The 17,636-nt window shown below is 41.3% G+C and overlaps 1 long non-coding RNA gene across 4 annotated transcripts in view; it reads right to left on the bottom strand.

The window, feature by feature from the left end:
- Positions 1-17,636, bottom strand: part of LOC137637439 (uncharacterized) — a 52,468-nt gene that overhangs the window by 17,951 nt on the left and 16,881 nt on the right. For 3 of the 4 annotated variants that reach the window (XR_011043628.1, XR_011043630.1, XR_011043629.1), the window contains exons 2-3: positions 9,435-9,586; positions 3,872-3,990 (exon numbers count right to left, since the gene is read on the bottom strand). This is a non-coding gene — a long non-coding RNA (uncharacterized lncRNA). The remainder of the gene's footprint in view (positions 1-3,871; positions 3,991-9,434; positions 9,587-17,636) is intronic. The other variant, XR_011043631.1, reaches the window with a different exon arrangement.

Here is a 17,636-nt window from a genome sequence, read left to right as displayed (position 1 = left end):
TATTTTATACCGACACCTTATAGAGGTGAGCGAGCTGGGTTCAACCTGGCATTCCTATGCTTTTTTTCTCTGGTAATATATAGCAGTTATATTCCTTAGAAATAGTGCTCTAGGAGTATTTCACTGGGCGGCACAGGTCTCTCGCCCAGAAAGTATTCGTTAGTCCAATAGGTACGCACTTGGCATTTAAAAATGTCTACACAGAGAAAAACACCCCCTTAATTTTTAATTTTTGTCTAATATTAATCCACCTGTGGCACCCTAGCAGTACCAGCTGAACTCGGTTGAGAGGAACGTAGAGAGTAGAGGTCCCCCCTTTTTTGTTTTGTTCATTCATTCGTTGATGTCGGCTACCCCCTAAAATTAGGGGAAGTGCCTTGGTATATGTATGTATGTATGTATGTATTAATCCACCATTATTCTATATATAAGTAGGTTTCTAGGTTCAGCCCTTTGTAATCAACTAGTTACCAAAACAAAATAAGACGGAAATCAGAAAAAAAAAAAAAACGAATTTTCTTAGGAAAATCTAAGGTTTCTTATGCTGTGTTCTTTTACCATGGTTCATTTGCGTGTAAATTTGGGTTTTTTTCTTACTTGCGGGTTGATTTTGTGACCACGGCCATACGAAACACGCATAAAAACTTTTGTAAATTAAAAAATGTAAGGGGAATGTGGGTGCGTACCTACTGGACAGGGCCAAGACATACACGCCCAATAAGTACTCAAAACTAATATTGCCAGCCAGAGAGTCTTAAGCCACGAAATACAACAATTTAAGGCTACCTCTTCAGCTAGAGAGAATATGGGCCACTGTTCCATGAAAAACAGAGTAATATCCAGGTCAATTTACCCCATGACTGATCCAAATTGTACGCAGTGTGTGATGTCCTGTATGCACTGGCGTACATAAAAGGCATCGTGCACTGCGTACCTATTGGTCATCACACTTTTCCATCATAAAAGACATTAACTTGAATTTTTTTTTTTTAAATAGAATACAGTATGGGAAAAGAAAGTAGAAAGAAAACGAGTGTGACTAAAACAAGTCAAAATCAAAACATTAAAAGAAAGGTGCAACAAAAGAAATATGATCCAGCTATAATAGCAGATGCTTTGAGTGATATAGAAAAGTAAGTTCAGTAGGAAAAATTATTGTAGCTCGTTTAATTTATTTAAAGTGATATAATTCAGTAATTACTACTGTAGTGCTGTTTATCAAGAATATGTCATTTCATTGCTTTTAGTTTTTATGGGTAACTGAAAAGTATTTGCTTTATGTGGGTAACAATTGTATGTAGTGCAACAACAAGGAAAGAAAGGAAACACGTGTACAACATGAAAGGTTCACTATATGATTTAGTACTGCATTAAAAAGGCTATGCACATGTATTACAGCATTATTCAAGAGCACCCTTTACTGCTACCTCTCCTCCAAAGGAGTTTCAAAAAGACCAGCTAGAACACGTAAAGGTTCCAGTCAAACACCGACTACCCGCTCCCCCCAAAGGTCTAAAGGTAAACCATCCACAATAAGTCCAGCAATGATGACCCATAAATTCTTCCCTGAGGGCAACCAGGCAAGGGGCCAAAGGTGATAAGAAATGTGATGGACGGTGTTTTCCATATCATGATTGAAGATGGTTATGTTATTTGAAAAAATAATGAAAGAAAAAGAAAAGAAAGATCAAGCAAAAAGATAGTGAAACCAATAGGCAGGAAAGGTTCAATAACAGAAAGAAAGAAGAATAAGTACAAACAGATACAGATGATGAAGAGAGAGAACTAGCAAAAACAACAAGAAAGAAAGATTCTGTAACACAGCAAAAGAGGAAACGAGTTGAAAATAATACAAGTGATGAAGATGCTATACTTGAAGACAAAGAACTAAATGGAGATAGTAAGGCAGTAGCAGGGCCTTCCTATGCTAGTAGAACAAGTGAATCATCAAATGACGAAGTCTTGAATTTGCATGATAGTTCAGATTGAGAGTTCTGATTATGAAAGAGACAACTTTGATTTTGACATTCCCCCTGAGGAACCCAAAGAAAATTCTTGGGTTGAAGTAAAAGTTGAAAAAGAAACATCGTCTAGCAAAGGTAGAAACACATCCTCCTTTGAGGTCTACATTGCCAGTCTTAAAGGTAGATGAAGGTGGCTATGAAGTGTCATTTCTGAAAGGAAAAAGTGCTGGCTTTTACATAATGCCAGAAATGGAAGTAGTGTCCTATCCACATCACCGAGACAAGTTAGTTGTTCTTGGAAACCCAGAGCAGGTATATAGAAATCGTTTATATGGGTTTTTATATCCATCTATTATCCATTTCACCCCGAAAGGACGTACCGGTACGTTCTTGCAAAACACTGTTAATTACATGTTTTTATATATTGTTGATAATTTTATGAGAAACTTCAGGCATTTTCCAAAAGAATGAGACCAACCTGACCTCTCTAAGACAAAAATTAAGCCTGTTAGAGCAATTTAAAAAAAAATATATAGCAAAATGTGCTCGAAATTTAACTTTATGGTGGGGGAAAAAGGGTTATAAAAACAATACTTGCCTCCCACTTCGCAAATGATTTTCTATTTCATTTTCAAACTATCCAAAGAATTTCAGTCATAATGTGTATTTTTTTGTAAGTGCTAGTATAAATAGCTTTTTATTGTATAAGGTTAATATACCACATTGATTCCAATGGGAAGTGGCAAAGAATTCTCAAGTCAAACAATATTATTATTTTTTTTTACTATAGATAACTATGCGGATATTTCTTTTATTCTAGTAAAGTAGCAGTTTGCTCATTTTTCTTTCAAAACCACTTTTGTTTGTGTGAAAAGTTAACCACATATAGTTGCTAGGTGTATAATTAAAATAAGAGGTGATACTTCAAAGAATATGATATAATACAGTACCATGTATTTTTGAAAAGAAAATACAATAATTTTTTTCCTCTGACTGTACTCTCTACATTTTTCATATGTATAAGCCTTCCCCTACAGATACATTACCAAGTATATCTATCATGTATTATGTATTCATGTTAATCAAGCAATAAATTTTATTTACAAGATGGAAACATGTTAATCACATATTTTGCTTTTTCATGACTTTTTCCAATAAATTTCACATGGAAGCCGTTATAAAGCAAACGAAACTCTTTGAATCATAGGTGAGCAAATAAAGCATTGAATAAAGTCTAGCATATCCAAAGGAGGCTTGTGTAGCAAGAACAACCTAAGAGATAAGAGTGAAAGCGCACCTATTGGACAGGGGAACGTTAACATCGGGCATGCCTTGATAATAGGTACGCACCAAATTTAATGACCATTTTTTTCTTGCATGCGTTTGCAATATCTATAATTTCTTTCCATAATTATTATTATTATTATTATTATTACTATCCAAGCTACAACCCTAGTTGGAAAAGCAAGATGCTATAAGCCCAAGGGCCCCAATAGGGAAAAATAGCCCAGTGAGGAAAGGAAATAAATAAATGAAGAGAACAAATTAACAATAAATCATTCTAAAAAAAGCAACAACGTCAAAACAGATACTGTATGTCATATATAAACTATCAACAACATCAAAAACAAATATGTCATATATACTGTAAACTATAAAAAGACTCATGTCCGCCTGGTCAACAAAAAAGCATTTGCTCCAACTTTGAACTTTTGAAGTTCTACTGATTCAAACAACCCGATTAGGAAGATCATTCTACAACTTGGTAACATTTAAGACGGACATAGTCTGAGTAAAAAAATCCATGATATTTTGAGTACCTATTGGTACACATACCCTAACTGTATAACTGAATTAATAATTCTAAAATATCCTCTATTCTAATCAACAAATTCATCAGTACTTACAATACTCATCTTCTCTTATCTCTGTTTACACATTTCATCATAACCATCCTCTACCGTATATTCCACAGGGAATAATTAACCATACGAACTGGAAGATTAGCAGCTTCAAGGCAGCAACCCTGTGAAAGTAGAAAATTCCAATTTAGTGATTAGGTTACACTAATGGGTGTAAACAGGGGCCATTCTGTACAGATTTGCGACCTCTATGTATGTAATTAAGCCGCCATGCAGTGAATATAATGTTGGCGCAATAAGATATAATGATGACTAATGAGTATTATGAAAAAACTGAAAGCAAACTGGTGCTATGGGTTGAGACAGCACGTGCATTCACAAAATGATTCAAAACACCCGACTTGCAATGCCAAGATGGTTCTTAAATGAAGCGTGTATTCAAGAGTAAAAAAACTCTCCTTTAAACTATAAAATCTTGACATTAACATATTTCACAAAAACAAAAGTAGAAACTAATATTTTCAAATCTTAGTAAGGCTAGTGGTGCACTTTTCGCACTCCCCAAAAGAGATTAGTTCACCAAATGTTCAGCTGGGCTCCACAAGGCACTACAAGAGTTGGAAGACCCAGGCTACATGGCTGAGGACTATGAAGTGCAAAGTAGGAGATGAAGAATGGAGTAGTATTGAATTAAAAGCTCAAGATAGAGACGATTGGCGAGATCTAACCGAGGCCCTTTGCATCAATAGGCGTAGGAGGAGGAGCTGATGATGAGTAAGGCCAGTGCAGTTGGATTGGGATTTACTTCAAATGCAGACCCAAAAATACAGTATTACACTAGGGAGACACACACCAGTCTAGTTAACATTTCTTTCCCAATCACAACTAAAATTTCCCAAAATTGAAAACACCGCATAAAAAGATGTCATCCTACAGCAGCAACAAATGCTTTGCCACTTGAAGACTCAAAACAGAGGAAACACAAGATGGGGAACATGTTATTAATAATGAATATCAAGGAAACATAGCAACAGAATTTTGCATCTTTATGAAAAAGAAATAAAATGCAATAGGACAATTATACGAGACCCCATCTGGTGCCGTCATGCAACCTACAGGAAACGCCTGCATGCTGTACAACATCTCTTAAGACAATAACTTATTGATGCAAAAAGAAGGGATTTAAAACTACTAAAAAAGCAACACCAAAGCCAGGCAACTGAACCTAAGGATACCAAATTATACGAAAGGAAATTCCAAAATATTAGAACAAAAAAAGCTGTTTACCTGAAAGAGTTATGGACATATAAACACTGTATCATACACTACAGATAGTGAGGCCACTAGGCATTGACAAGAAACATTGGACAGGAAGATGAAAGAAGAGAGCCAAGCAAGGAAGTTAAGTAGATGGCTTAAAAAGTGAATGCATCTTGGTCCTGATGGGATGCACTTAGAAAATTCCTGCCTTAAGGGATCATAAATGAAGTACTGTATCACCCATTTAAATCAATTCCATATGAAAAGTTTCGATTGTACATCACTTTTCTTCAAGTATTATATTCAAAAACATATTCCACTTTATACTGTTTTACACAACCTTATGTTGGTTTCTATAGTACAACAATGAAGAACTGTATTTTACATGGAAGCTTATTATAATTATTACTAGCCAAGCTACAACCATAGTTTAAAAAGCAGAATGCTACAAGCATAAGAGCTCTAACTAGGAAAGTAGCCCAGTGAGGAAAGGAAGTAAGGGAATGGGAATAGCATATAAACTGAAAAACCGGTAAAGGTAATGACTAAAAAAATTGGTAGGTAAACTGGTTTTCATAAACTGAAGGTAGGTTGTATGGAACTGGTCACAGCACTGGTCTCATTTCTTGGAACAAGTTAATGACATGTAACAAGGTATTACAGCTATACCTTCAAAACAAACATCTGAGAAGGTTTAGTTTTTCTCCTACAACAGAAAACAAACCAAAATGGATTTTTCAAGTAGGTAGAGAGTAGATTTTGATGAACAGTTCCAAGTGGGATTATAAGAGATTTTCTCGAATGATTTAATGAGATCGAAGACAAAGATCAACAAATCATCCTGGCATATTAGTAACGGCAAAGTCCCCACCAAAACCGACGCTTATGCTCCCATGAACAGTTTGCTTTGATGCAGTAGATGCAATACTTTAAAGAGATAAAAACAATACAACGAACAACAAATGCATCCATTTCTAGTCCACTACCGGACATAGGCCTCAAGAGATCAATTCACGTCTGGCGATCGACCAGTTTTCATCACAACACTCCAGTGCAGATTGGAAAAGGGAGATTATCGTCTGAACGCTCACAGCAAACTAACCTACTATGGCAGGCCCTGACTAATACAGCCTTGCTGATCGTGGCAACACGCAAACCCTTTCACCATGTTATGGTATCTCCACTCAGAGAGGGATAAAAGCAAAATATCTTATTATTATTAATTGCTAAGCTACAACCCTAGTTGGAAAAGCAAGATACTATAAGCCCAGGGGCTCCAATAGGGAAAATAGCCCAGTAAGGAAAGAAAACTATGAAAAATTTAATATTTTAAAAACAGTAACATTGAAATAAATATTTCCTATATAAACTAAAAATACTTTAACACAACAGGACGAAGAGAGATAAGACAGAATAGTGTGCCCGCGTGTACCCTCAAGCAAGAGAACTGTAACCCAAGACAGTGGAAGACCATGGTACAGAAGCTATGGCACTACCCAAGACTAGAGAACAATGGTTTGAATTTCGAGTGTCCTTCTCCTAGAAGAGCTGCTTCCGAAAGCTAAAAGTCTCTCTTCTACCCTTACCAAGAGGAAAGTAACCACTGGACAATTGCAGTGCAGTAGCTAACCCTTTGGGTGAAGAAGAATTGTTTGGTAATCTCAAGTGTTGTCAGGTGTATGAGGATAGAGGAGAATCTGAAAAGAATAGGCCTGACTATTCGGTGTATGTGTAGGAAAAGGGAAAGAACCGTAACCAGAGAGAAGGATCCAATGTAGTACTGTCTGGCCAGTCAAAGGACCCCATAACTCTCTAGCGGTAGTATCTCAACGGGTGGCTGGTGGTGCCATTACAGCTAGTTTATTTATTAGTTTGGATATACGACAGAACAATACCATACTATAGCACTAGAGTATTATTACTAGCTAAGCTACAAGCCTGGTTGAAAAAGCAGGATGTGATAAGCCCAAGGGCTCCAACAAGGAAAAATAGCCAAATAAGGAAAGGAAATATGGAAATAAAACTACACGAGACGTAATGAACAATGAAAATAAAATAAAGCATCAGTCTCTTGAAGTAGGGAGTCAATATAGCACTAACCGGAAAAGGATTCAACCAATCCTGAACAAAAGGGACCACTTGGCCAGGGCTCCAGCTTTCCGTTAAGATAATACTGCTGGCGTTATTAGGTCTTTTGAGTGGCCAGACAGTACTACAATGGATCCCTTTCTCTGATTACGACTCATTTTTCCCTTGCTTATAAATTTACTATTTTTACCATATTTATCTTCTTTATCTGATGTCAGCTTGTCAAGACAAAAACAATTCCATCACTAGATACATACGAACCAATACAGACAAGAGAGCGTGCCCACCGCCAATATAGATCAAACATATTGAATCCAATCAGATGACCACTTCTCCGACAATCGCCTTCACTAACAACACGCGACCTGACGTCACTGTGACATCATGTAAACTACTTGTTTCTTCACTAATCCCAATATTGCCTATTTACTTATGCCTACGTAATTCACTCACGTTATAAAATATTTCAGGAATTGTATGCAAAGATATCCAATTAAGCTGTCCAACCACGGACCTATACTGTTAGTTCCTTCTGACTTAGTATTCTGTTACCAGTCTATTGTCTAGCTTCTGATTCCTTCACAGAGTTGACATATTTCCATTAATTGATATTTGTCCTCCTTCCATTCTGCTCTACCATTACTCTTATGTACAGTACTTGAAACTTTTACTTTCTTGTTCACCCACTTTAAATTTCTCTCTTAGCCTTCCAATTGTCTTTTCCATAAACCATTCCAATCTCCTTCAATTGGTGGTTTCAAATATACTTTCCTCTGTATTTGATCACCCTGCAAATATGCTGTTTTCACATCTAACGTAAAACAATTCCTTTTATCTTTTTTTGTAGGACCATCTTTTTCCCAGTTCGGCATTTTTTCTTCTAAGCGTCTAGCAACCAACCTGGCCTTACATATCTTTTCACCCCTTTTAAACTTCTCAGTGAATATCCACCTTCTGGATATAGCTTTTTGCACAGTATCATCCACCTCATATACATTGTTTTCTCTGCAACTCTGTAATTCCTTTTCTTTAGCCTCTAACACCTGCTTATTCTCAAAACCTAACAAAACCTCTCCTTCCTACCCAATTTTTTCAATATTCTTGTAATCTGTCAGGATTATCACCCTTTGCCACCAGTAGAAGAATCCTGTACATTGTATGCACCTAGATCTTTTACCAGCCAAACTTAAAACTGTCCTTTCTTCCATATGATGGGTGTCACTTACTGCTCTAACCCTGTTCCATTTTCTCAACTTAAGTCATTCTTCTGTCAAGTCTTCCTCCTCTTTCTCATCATCTCTCTCTATTCTCTACCCTCTTATTCCCGATAATCACTTCTGTCTCATGTACGTTACTTCGTTCATACGGTTGTTCCTATTTCCATTAACCTCTGACAATCTTTCTTTTTCTGTCACTTTACCCGAGTTCTTGTAATGTGTATCCTAAACATCTCTCTCAATGAACTACCATGTTTTACTATGACTGTCTAACCTGACACTCCTACTACCTCAGCAGGCCTTCTCCATTCTCTTTCATCCTCTCTATTATAAAACTCTTCATCTCCAACAACTACCTCCACAAGTTTATGTTCTCTTACCTTTCTATTTAAAGCAATTCTTAGTTTGCTGCAAGACTCATTTTTGATGAAAGCCTGTCTAGCCTTGTGTACTGCATTTAATGTACTGTACCCCTTCTCCTGCACTTATCTCTCAACTAGCTGGATTTGAAGTCTCTTCCCCTACTAAGTTTGGTAGAGCAGGATTTCTACCACAAAAACTAGCTGATTAGGCAAAAGTCCTACATTATTTACTAAACAGTTTCTTGCACATACCACCCATCTCAAAGCTATTGGCCAACTCACATCTTCCTCGAACTTCTTTTTAGGATCCCAACTGTTTTCTCGAACAATCCATTGCTCCATGGTAATTCTGCTGTTGCTGCCAACAATTTTATATTCCACATTCCAGTCATTCTTCTCATTTTATCATTCAGGAACTCTTCACCATTATCAGAAAGTATTTTACATGGTGCTCCAAAAATGTGACCCACCCATCAATAAAGGTTCTTATGATAGTTTCTGGCCTTTTGTCATTAATCCAGTATTATTATTATTACTTGCTAAGCTACAACCTTAGTTGGAAAAGCAAAATGCTATAACCCCAGGGGCTCCAACAGGGAAAATAGCCCAGTAAGGAAAGGAAACAGGGAAAAATAAAATATTCTAAAAGAGTAACAACATTAAAATACAATACTGACTCACATTCTAACCTCATTTAGAGTATAGGAAGATGGTACGACAAAGTCAGGATTGAGGAATGCCAGAAAACTGGCTGGGGGATGAAGCCATCGTGTTGGTCTTGATTACGACACGAACATCCGGCCATGATTGCTGATACTGTAGTCGGTGCCTCCCTAAAGAATGAAAAGTATATAAGTAAAACTTTAATGCATACATCAAAACTAATAGATGAGGTACAATTTACAATACTGTATATTGTATTTTAATTAACATACTAGCTGTTTATACAGAAAAAATATCTATTACTGAATGATAATGAGATCACAAAGAACAAGATACTGTTAAGAATAACCATATCAAAGGTGGACAAATTATAGCCATGATGTCTCTACCAGATATATATGTCAAAATATAGTAAAAGAAAAACTTTGTGGATATCACAGGTGGCTTTAAATTCACGTCAAAATTTATTTCCACAATTCTTTAATACACGATAATTGTCACAAGGCTTTTAACATTTTTTGTGTTATGGTTATTTTTACTCTTGATACATACAAAAACACAAAATTCTAAATTATTTTGATAACTTTAGTGTACCATATGTCCTCTGACTCCAAGGTTGAAAATATTATGCATTCTGCACATTTAATATCACAAATTCTAAAATTAATTTGTATTTTTCCTAGCTATACAAAACCAAGTCCTTTAGTATTGGGTATGATTTCGGCGAAATCTGGAAACGCCTGATGCAGAAATTAACAAGGTGCTGGCAGTAGCGCTAATGGTAGTTGCCTGTAGGAGGCAGGGGGAGCATTACATCCTGCCTCCTCCTCCCCTGTTTTTGGGAGGTCTTCGGCAAAAGGTCTGGACCACCTCTACTGGTCCTTTGTAGGTTCAAGGGTCATTATAGCGTTCTCTCACTCTCTCCTGCAACTGCATCGGTTCTGCAGCTGAGGATGGGGCTGCTAAAAGGTAGCGGGTCTCCTGTAGGAGGAGAGACCCAACTTGCCTTATCCCACTCCTCCACTTCAGTGGAGTACTTCTCCAGAATACTAACTTGTCACGCGACTTTGACAATACCTGCGTACCTGCATTTTAGTACAGTATCCAGTTTCTCCACAGGTAGGCCCACTGGTGCACTAAAAACTCCACTGCTTTCAGCCCCTAAAGAACTAGTTCCTCATATATCACAAATTTTTAAGTAATTTGTATTTTTCCTAACATACTTACCTAGAACTACCTTCTTAGGAGTTACTGGTTAACTCTACCTAACCAACCAGCTTTTTGTATAGTTTATCTCCCTCTTCCCGTTTTCTACGGGGACAACCTCTGGCAGTGTGGTACGTGCCCCGAGGCGACCCTGGGGTCAGGCAACATGCTAGCTCAGGTCGAATCGCCAGTAAGTTTCTGGTTGCGTCGCGATAAACATCTCGCCGCGCTCTCTCTTACCTTGTGCGACCCACGTGTCCCCCGATCCTTTGTGCTTACCACGTGTTGCCCACGTGTTTTCATTTTCACTTTCCCGTTCATCCTTGTGTCTCTTGGTGTGTTAGCTTTGTGTTATGGAGCATCCTCGTTGTTGCCCTGGGCCTGTGGCTGGGTAAGTAACCGTGTTGGAACAAAGAGCATTTTAGGATCAATTAGATCCCCAGATAACACAAAATATGACATGGTACCGGACCACTGGTCACTCCAGGAAGTCGCCTGCAAGGCTGACATTGCGGTTGCTTCCATACAAATGGCTTCCATCCCAGCAAAAGGTGACTACTGTACTCTTCCTTAGACTCGTTCAAAGTCGGCTCCAAGGGCATTACTCGACAGGCTCCTGCGATTCAGTGCCCTAGGGAGGCAAGCCTCGGTTGCTTTTCAGCCACTGATTGAGGTGGGGCCGTTGTACCACAAGTCAAAAAAGCGCGTCTCTTGGAGACAGACAAGTGTTCTTCCTTCAGGAATACATGGCTTTCCTATCCCTCACCTTTTTGCCTCTAAAATGAAGGGGTGGAGATGTGAATTAGCAATTACCGATCTTGGTGCCTCTTCCAAGAGGTTCGGGGTCGTTGTAAACATCGTGAAGACTGTGCAATGAGTGCATTTTGTACTGTAAGCCAGTAATTTTAGCCTTCTAGAAGTGTTAAAAACAACATAGAAGTAATATAAAATTAAGATGAAATATCTTAAGAAAACTAAAATCATTAAAACAATATTAATAATTTAACAGAATTATATAGGTATCAGAAGAATGGGATTACAAGGATTACTGGACACCTCTTATGTGCCACTCTCTCTGGCGTAATCTGCTTATCGGAGCGATAAACTATTTTAATGGGAGTGTGTCTGTACTTTCCCCTGAACCTTGGTGCTTTCAGTGGTGATAATAGCATCTGTGCCCTTGCCCTAGAGCATATAGGGTGAGGTGTGTCCCTCATACGTTTAAAACTGTCCTCCCCTAACTGCTAAGTGAAGATATGAAGTTCTGATGGGTGCCTCTTGTTTGCACATCCAGGATCTTCCAATGGTGTGAGGAAAGGGACTGGATGTGCGCATGATGGAGAAGTGCGTCTATGCTCTTCTGGGAGGCTTATCATCAATACGTCGTTTTCTCCTAGCATGTGCTTTCTCGGGTGCAAGAGTCTACTCCTGGAGGAGAATAAAACGCTAATCACACGACAATGGATCACAAGCTCCTGGGTGGTGCATTTCTGGTTTGTGCGCCAATATGTTATTTTCATTAGTAAAATAAATTTTTGAATATACTTACCCGATGATCATGTAGCTGTCAACTCTGTTGCCCGGCAGAAATCTACGGTCGGGATACGCCAGCGATCGCTATACAGGTGGGGGTGTACACAACAGCGCCATCTGTGAGCAGGTACTCAAGTACTTCTTGTCAACAAAAACTCAATTTTCTCCTCGGTCCACTGGTTCTCTATGGGGAGGAAGGGTGGGTCCTTAAATTCATGATCATCGGGTAAGTATATTCAAAAATTTATTTTACTAATGAAAATAACATTTTTCAATATTAATCTTACCCGATGATCATGTAGCTGATTCACACCCAGGGTGGTGGGTGGAGACCAGCATACATGTTAACAAAGAAGCTAAGTATCCCGTATTTCATTTTATTAGTTATTAAAAAATAACATAAAATAAATAAGTACCTGGTAAGGAAGAAGACTTGAACCATTACTCTGCCTTTATTAAGTACGTCTTCCTTACTGAGCGTAGCGGTCCTCTTAGGATGCTGAACGACTCTTAGGTGCTGAAGTATAAAGGGCTGCAACCCATACTAAAGGACCTCATCACAACCTTTAACCTCGGCGCTTCTCAAGAAAGAATTGACCACCCGCCAAATCAACAAGGATGTGGAAGGCTTCTTAGCCGACCGTACAACCCATAAAAAGTATTCAAGAGAAAGGTTAAAAAGGTTATGGGATTATGGGAATGTAGTGGCTGAGCCCCCACCTACTACTGCATTCGTTGCTACGAATGGTCCCAGGGTGTAGCAGTTCTCGTAAAGAGACTGGACATCTTTGAGATAGAATGATGCGAACACTGACTTGCTTCTCCAATAGGTTGCATCCATAACACTCTGCAGAGAACGGTTCTGTTTGAAGGCCACTGAAGTAGCCACAGCTCTCACTTCATGTGTCCTTACCTTCAGCAAAGCAAGGTCTTCTTCCTTCAGATGAGAATGTGCTTCCCTAATCAGAAGCCTGCTTTAGTAAGAAACTGAGTTCTTAGACATTGGAAGAGAAGGCTTCTTGATAGCACACCATAAGGCTTCTGATTGTCCTCGTAAAGGTTATGACCTTTTTAGATAGTACCTAAGAGCTCTAACTGGGCAAAGTACTCTCTCCAGTTCATTCCCCACCAAGTTGGACAGGCTTGGGATCTCGAACGACTTAGGCCAAGGACGTGAAGGAAGCTCGTTTTAGCAAAAAACCGAGCTGCAAGGAACATGTAGCCGTTTCAGATGTGAAAACTATGTTCCTGCTGAAGGCGTGGATCTCACTTACTCTTTTAGCTGTTGCCAAGCACACGAGGAAAAGAGTTTTTAATGTGAGGTCCTTAAAAGAGGCTGATTGGAGAGGTTCAAATCTTGATGACATAAGGAACCTTAGGACCACGTCTAGATTCCAGCCTGGAGTGGACAACCGACGTTCCTTTGAGGTCTCGAAAGACCTAAGGAGGTCCTGTAGATCTTTGTTGGTGGAAAGATCCAAGCCTCTGTGGCGGAAAACCGCTGCCAACATACTTCTGTAACCCTTGATCGTAGGAGCTGAAAGGGATCTTACGTTCCTTAGATGTAACAGGAAGTCAGCAATCTGGGTTACAGTGGTACTGGTTGAGGAAACTGCATTGGCCTTGTACCAGCTTCGGAAGACTTCCCATTTAGACTGATAAACTCTGAGAGAGGATGTCCTCCTTGCTCTGGCAATCGCTCTGGCTGCCTCCTTCGAAAAGCCTCTAGCTCTTGAGAGTCTTTCGATAGTCTGAAGGCAGTCAGACGAAGAGCGTGGAGGTTTGGGTGTACCTTCTTTACGTGAGGTTGACGTAGAAGGTCCACTCCTAGAGGAAGAGTCCTGGGAATGTCGACCAGCCATTGCAGTACCTCTATGAACCATTCTCTCGCGGGCCAGAGGGGAGCAACCAACGTCAGCCGTGTCCCTTTGCGAGAGGCGAACTTCTGAAGTACCCTGTTGACAATCTTGAACGGCGGGAATGCATACAGGTCGAGATGGGACCAATCCAGCAGAAAAGCATCCACGTGAACTGCTGCTGGGTCTGGAATCGGAGAACAATACAACGGGAGCCTCTAGGTTATCGAGGTAGCGAACAGATCTATGGTTGGCTGACCCCACAGGGCCCAAAGTCTTCTGCAAACATTCTTGTGAAGGGTCCACTCTGTGGGGATGACCTGACCCTTCCGGCTGAGGCGATCTGCCATGACATTCATATCGCCCTGAATGAACCTCGTTACCAGCGTGAGCTTTCGATCTTTTGACCAGATGAGGAGGTCCCTTGCGATCTAGAACAACTTCCTCGAATGAGTCCCTCCCTGCTTGGAGATGTAAGCCAAGGCTGTGGTGTTGTCGGAGTCCACCTCCACCACCTTGTTAAGCTGGAGGGACTTGAAGTTTATCAAGGCCAGATGAACCGCCAACAGCTCCTTGCAATTGATGTGAAGTGTCCTTTGCTCCTGATTCCATGTTCCCAAGCATTCCTGTCCGTCCAAAGTCGCACCCCAGCCCGTGTCTGATGCGTCCGAGAAGAGACGGCGGTCGGGTTTCTGAACAGCCAAAGGTAGACCTTCCTTGAGAAGAAAGCTGTTCTTTCACCACGTTAGAGTAGACCTCATCTCTTCGGAAACAGGAACTGAGACCGTCTCTAGCGTCATGTCCTTTATCCAGTGAGCAGCTAGATGATACTGAAGGGGGCGGAGGTGGAGTCTCCCTAACTCGATGAACAGGGCCAGCGATGAAAGTGTCCCTGTTAGACTCATCCACTACCTGACTGAGCATCGGTTCCTTCTCAGCATGCTCTGGATGCATTCTAGGGCTTGGTAGATCCTTGGGGCCGACGGAAAAGCCCGAAAAGCTCGACTCTGAAGCTCCATACCCAGGTAGACAATGGTCTGGGATGGGACGAGCTGGGACTCCTCTAAATTGACCAGGAGGCCCAGTTCCTTGGTCAGATCCATAGTCCATCTGAGATTCTCCAGACAGCGACGACTTGTGGGAGCTCTTAAAAGCCAGTCGTCTGACGGAGCCGGACACAAGATCATGGTACTGCTGCACAGTCTGTGAACTGTCAACCATGGGGAAGCGAGGAAGTACAGCGACAACCCGAAACTGTCTAGACTGTCTGGGTAGTACAGACAACTCCTTATCGGGTTGCTGAGGTTGCCGCACTGCGTCACAACAAGTCACCTCTGCTGGTTGTTGAACGTCTTCCCAGTGACACACTGACTCCGTAAACAAAAATCCTCTAACAAGGACTAAGCTTGGACTGCATGTCTTGCAACAAAGCTCAAGGTCTATGGGAGCAGGTGTGGCAACAGACGGGGTTAGCGACTGAAGCGGAACCATTACCCTCCCTGGAAGCATGTTATGCTTAAATAAAAGTCCATAGGAGGCTAAGCAGCTTAAGGCTCCTCTCCAAATGACAGAGTCCTCAAGGGAATATCAGAAGGAGGGAGAATAGCACTTTCTCATCTACAGGAACCATATCCGAGAAAAGCTAAGTTCTCTCAGTGAGGGTTTCACTGGTGCAAAAGCAGCAGACCAGAAGGCAACGTTATGAAACTGCTTGACAGTCTTGTGAGTTGGCAACAACCAAAGATGTGTGATTGAGGAGCATGCGGTAAGGTATGCAGAGCATGCGGTAAGGTATGCAGAGCATGCTGTAAGGTATGCAGAGCATGCTGTAAGGTATGCAGAACATGCTGTATGCAGAGCATGCTGTAAGGAATGCAGAGCATGTTGTAAGGTATGCAGAGCATGCTGTAAGGAATGCAGAGCATGCTGTAAGGTATGCAGAGCATGCTGTAAGGTATGCAGAGCATGCTGTAAGGTATGCAGAGCATGCTGTAAGGTATGCAGAGCATGCTGTAAGGTATGCAGAGCATGCTGTAAGGTATGCAGAGCATGCTATATGTAGAGCATGCTGTAAGGTATGCAGAGCATGTTGCATGGCATGCGGCTTATGCTGCATGGGATGAGGCTCATGCTGCATGGGATGAGGCTCATGCTGCATGGAATGAGGCTCATGCTGCATGGGATGAGGCTCATGCTGCATGGGTTGAGGAGGATGCCGCATAGCATGAGGCTCCTGCCTCATGGGTTGAGGAGGTTGCCGCATAGCATGAGGCTCCTGCCTCATGGGTTGAGGAGGATGCCGCATAGCATGAGGCTCCTGCCTCATGGGTTGAGGAGGATGCCGCATAGCATGAGGCTCCTGCCTCATGGGTTGAGGAGGTTGCCGCATAGCATGAGGCTCCTGCCTCATGGGTTGAGGAGGATGCCGCATAGCATGAGGCTCCTGCCTCATGGGTTGAGGAGGTTGCCGCATAGAGCTGGAACCCGGCAACTCCCGATGCGGCAGATCACGCATGAAAGCAGGAGGCGCAGCAAGAACATGCGTCTGGCAGGGTGGACTGCGCATCGGAGGTGGAGCTCTCACAGGTGGAGGGTGGGAGCAGGCAGCCGCAGTATCTGCTGAGCGCACAACCTCGGCGGGTTGTAGGTTAACAGGCTGCATTGTCAACCTTCCAGCATGATACTCCTGTATGAAGGAGCAAGCTGAGACTGTATAGTCTGCAGCATGGACCACTAGGGTCTATGAAAGACAACAACAAACGGAGCTACTGTCCGTTGTGACTGAGGGTCTAAAACAGCTGGTGCGGCAACAGACGGAGTTACTGCCTGTTGCGGTACCACCTTGCCTCTCTGGGAGGTGTGCAGTTGTCGTACTGCAGCAAGTCCGAACTGACCCAGTGGCTACACCTAGGCCGTTGGACTTGCGCGGAAGGGACCGACTTGCACTTAAAAGCTGCAAGATTTGGTCCATGGTTTCTGCGAGAAACCTCTTCCGCAGACGAGGAATAAATGGGCTCTCTCGTCTTTGTGTGGGTGGGGTGATCACGTCGGCAACGTGTGTAGATACACCCGAAACCACGGAGGGAAACGTCTGTTCGTCGATCAAGGCCTGATGAACCCATAAGTCCTTCGACATTACTTCTCCCCTGGGCTTGGGAGCTTGTAAGAGGTCCCAGACTAGGCGAACAACTGGCACGAACAGACGAACCCTCGAACGCAACACTGTAACACTTTGCGCTTATCACTTTATCACTTTTGATTTTCTGTTTGCACTTATTTCACTGAACTCGAAACTTTAAGTGGTTTGTACCTGAAACACGCAATCCTATCCTTCATTAAAAGTTAGTAATTGCGATAACAGTATTACAATGTAACAGAAAAAACATAATGAAAGATAAAGAATTCAGTGGCTGGAAAAGAGACTAAACACTAGATCAAATAAACTACGTTTAAAATCTCTCACCGCATAAAGTCTGGGAACAAGAATAAAACTCTAGAAACGTTTTACCTTCTTCCCCTAAAGAGACTAGGGAGAAGAGCAAAAACGATAACAACGTTACCCGCTTGAACGAAACGTTTATCCTCCTCTCTCTCCCTCCGTCTCTATCTCTCTCTCTCTCTTGAC

This window comes from Palaemon carinicauda, unplaced genomic scaffold (genome assembly GCF_036898095.1).
Source record: "Palaemon carinicauda isolate YSFRI2023 unplaced genomic scaffold, ASM3689809v2 scaffold741, whole genome shotgun sequence".
In the NCBI taxonomy this organism is placed as follows: Eukaryota; Metazoa; Arthropoda; class Malacostraca; order Decapoda; family Palaemonidae; genus Palaemon; species Palaemon carinicauda.
Note: the sequence above shows the minus strand (reverse complement) of the source record. Positions and strands in the feature narration are given on the sequence as shown.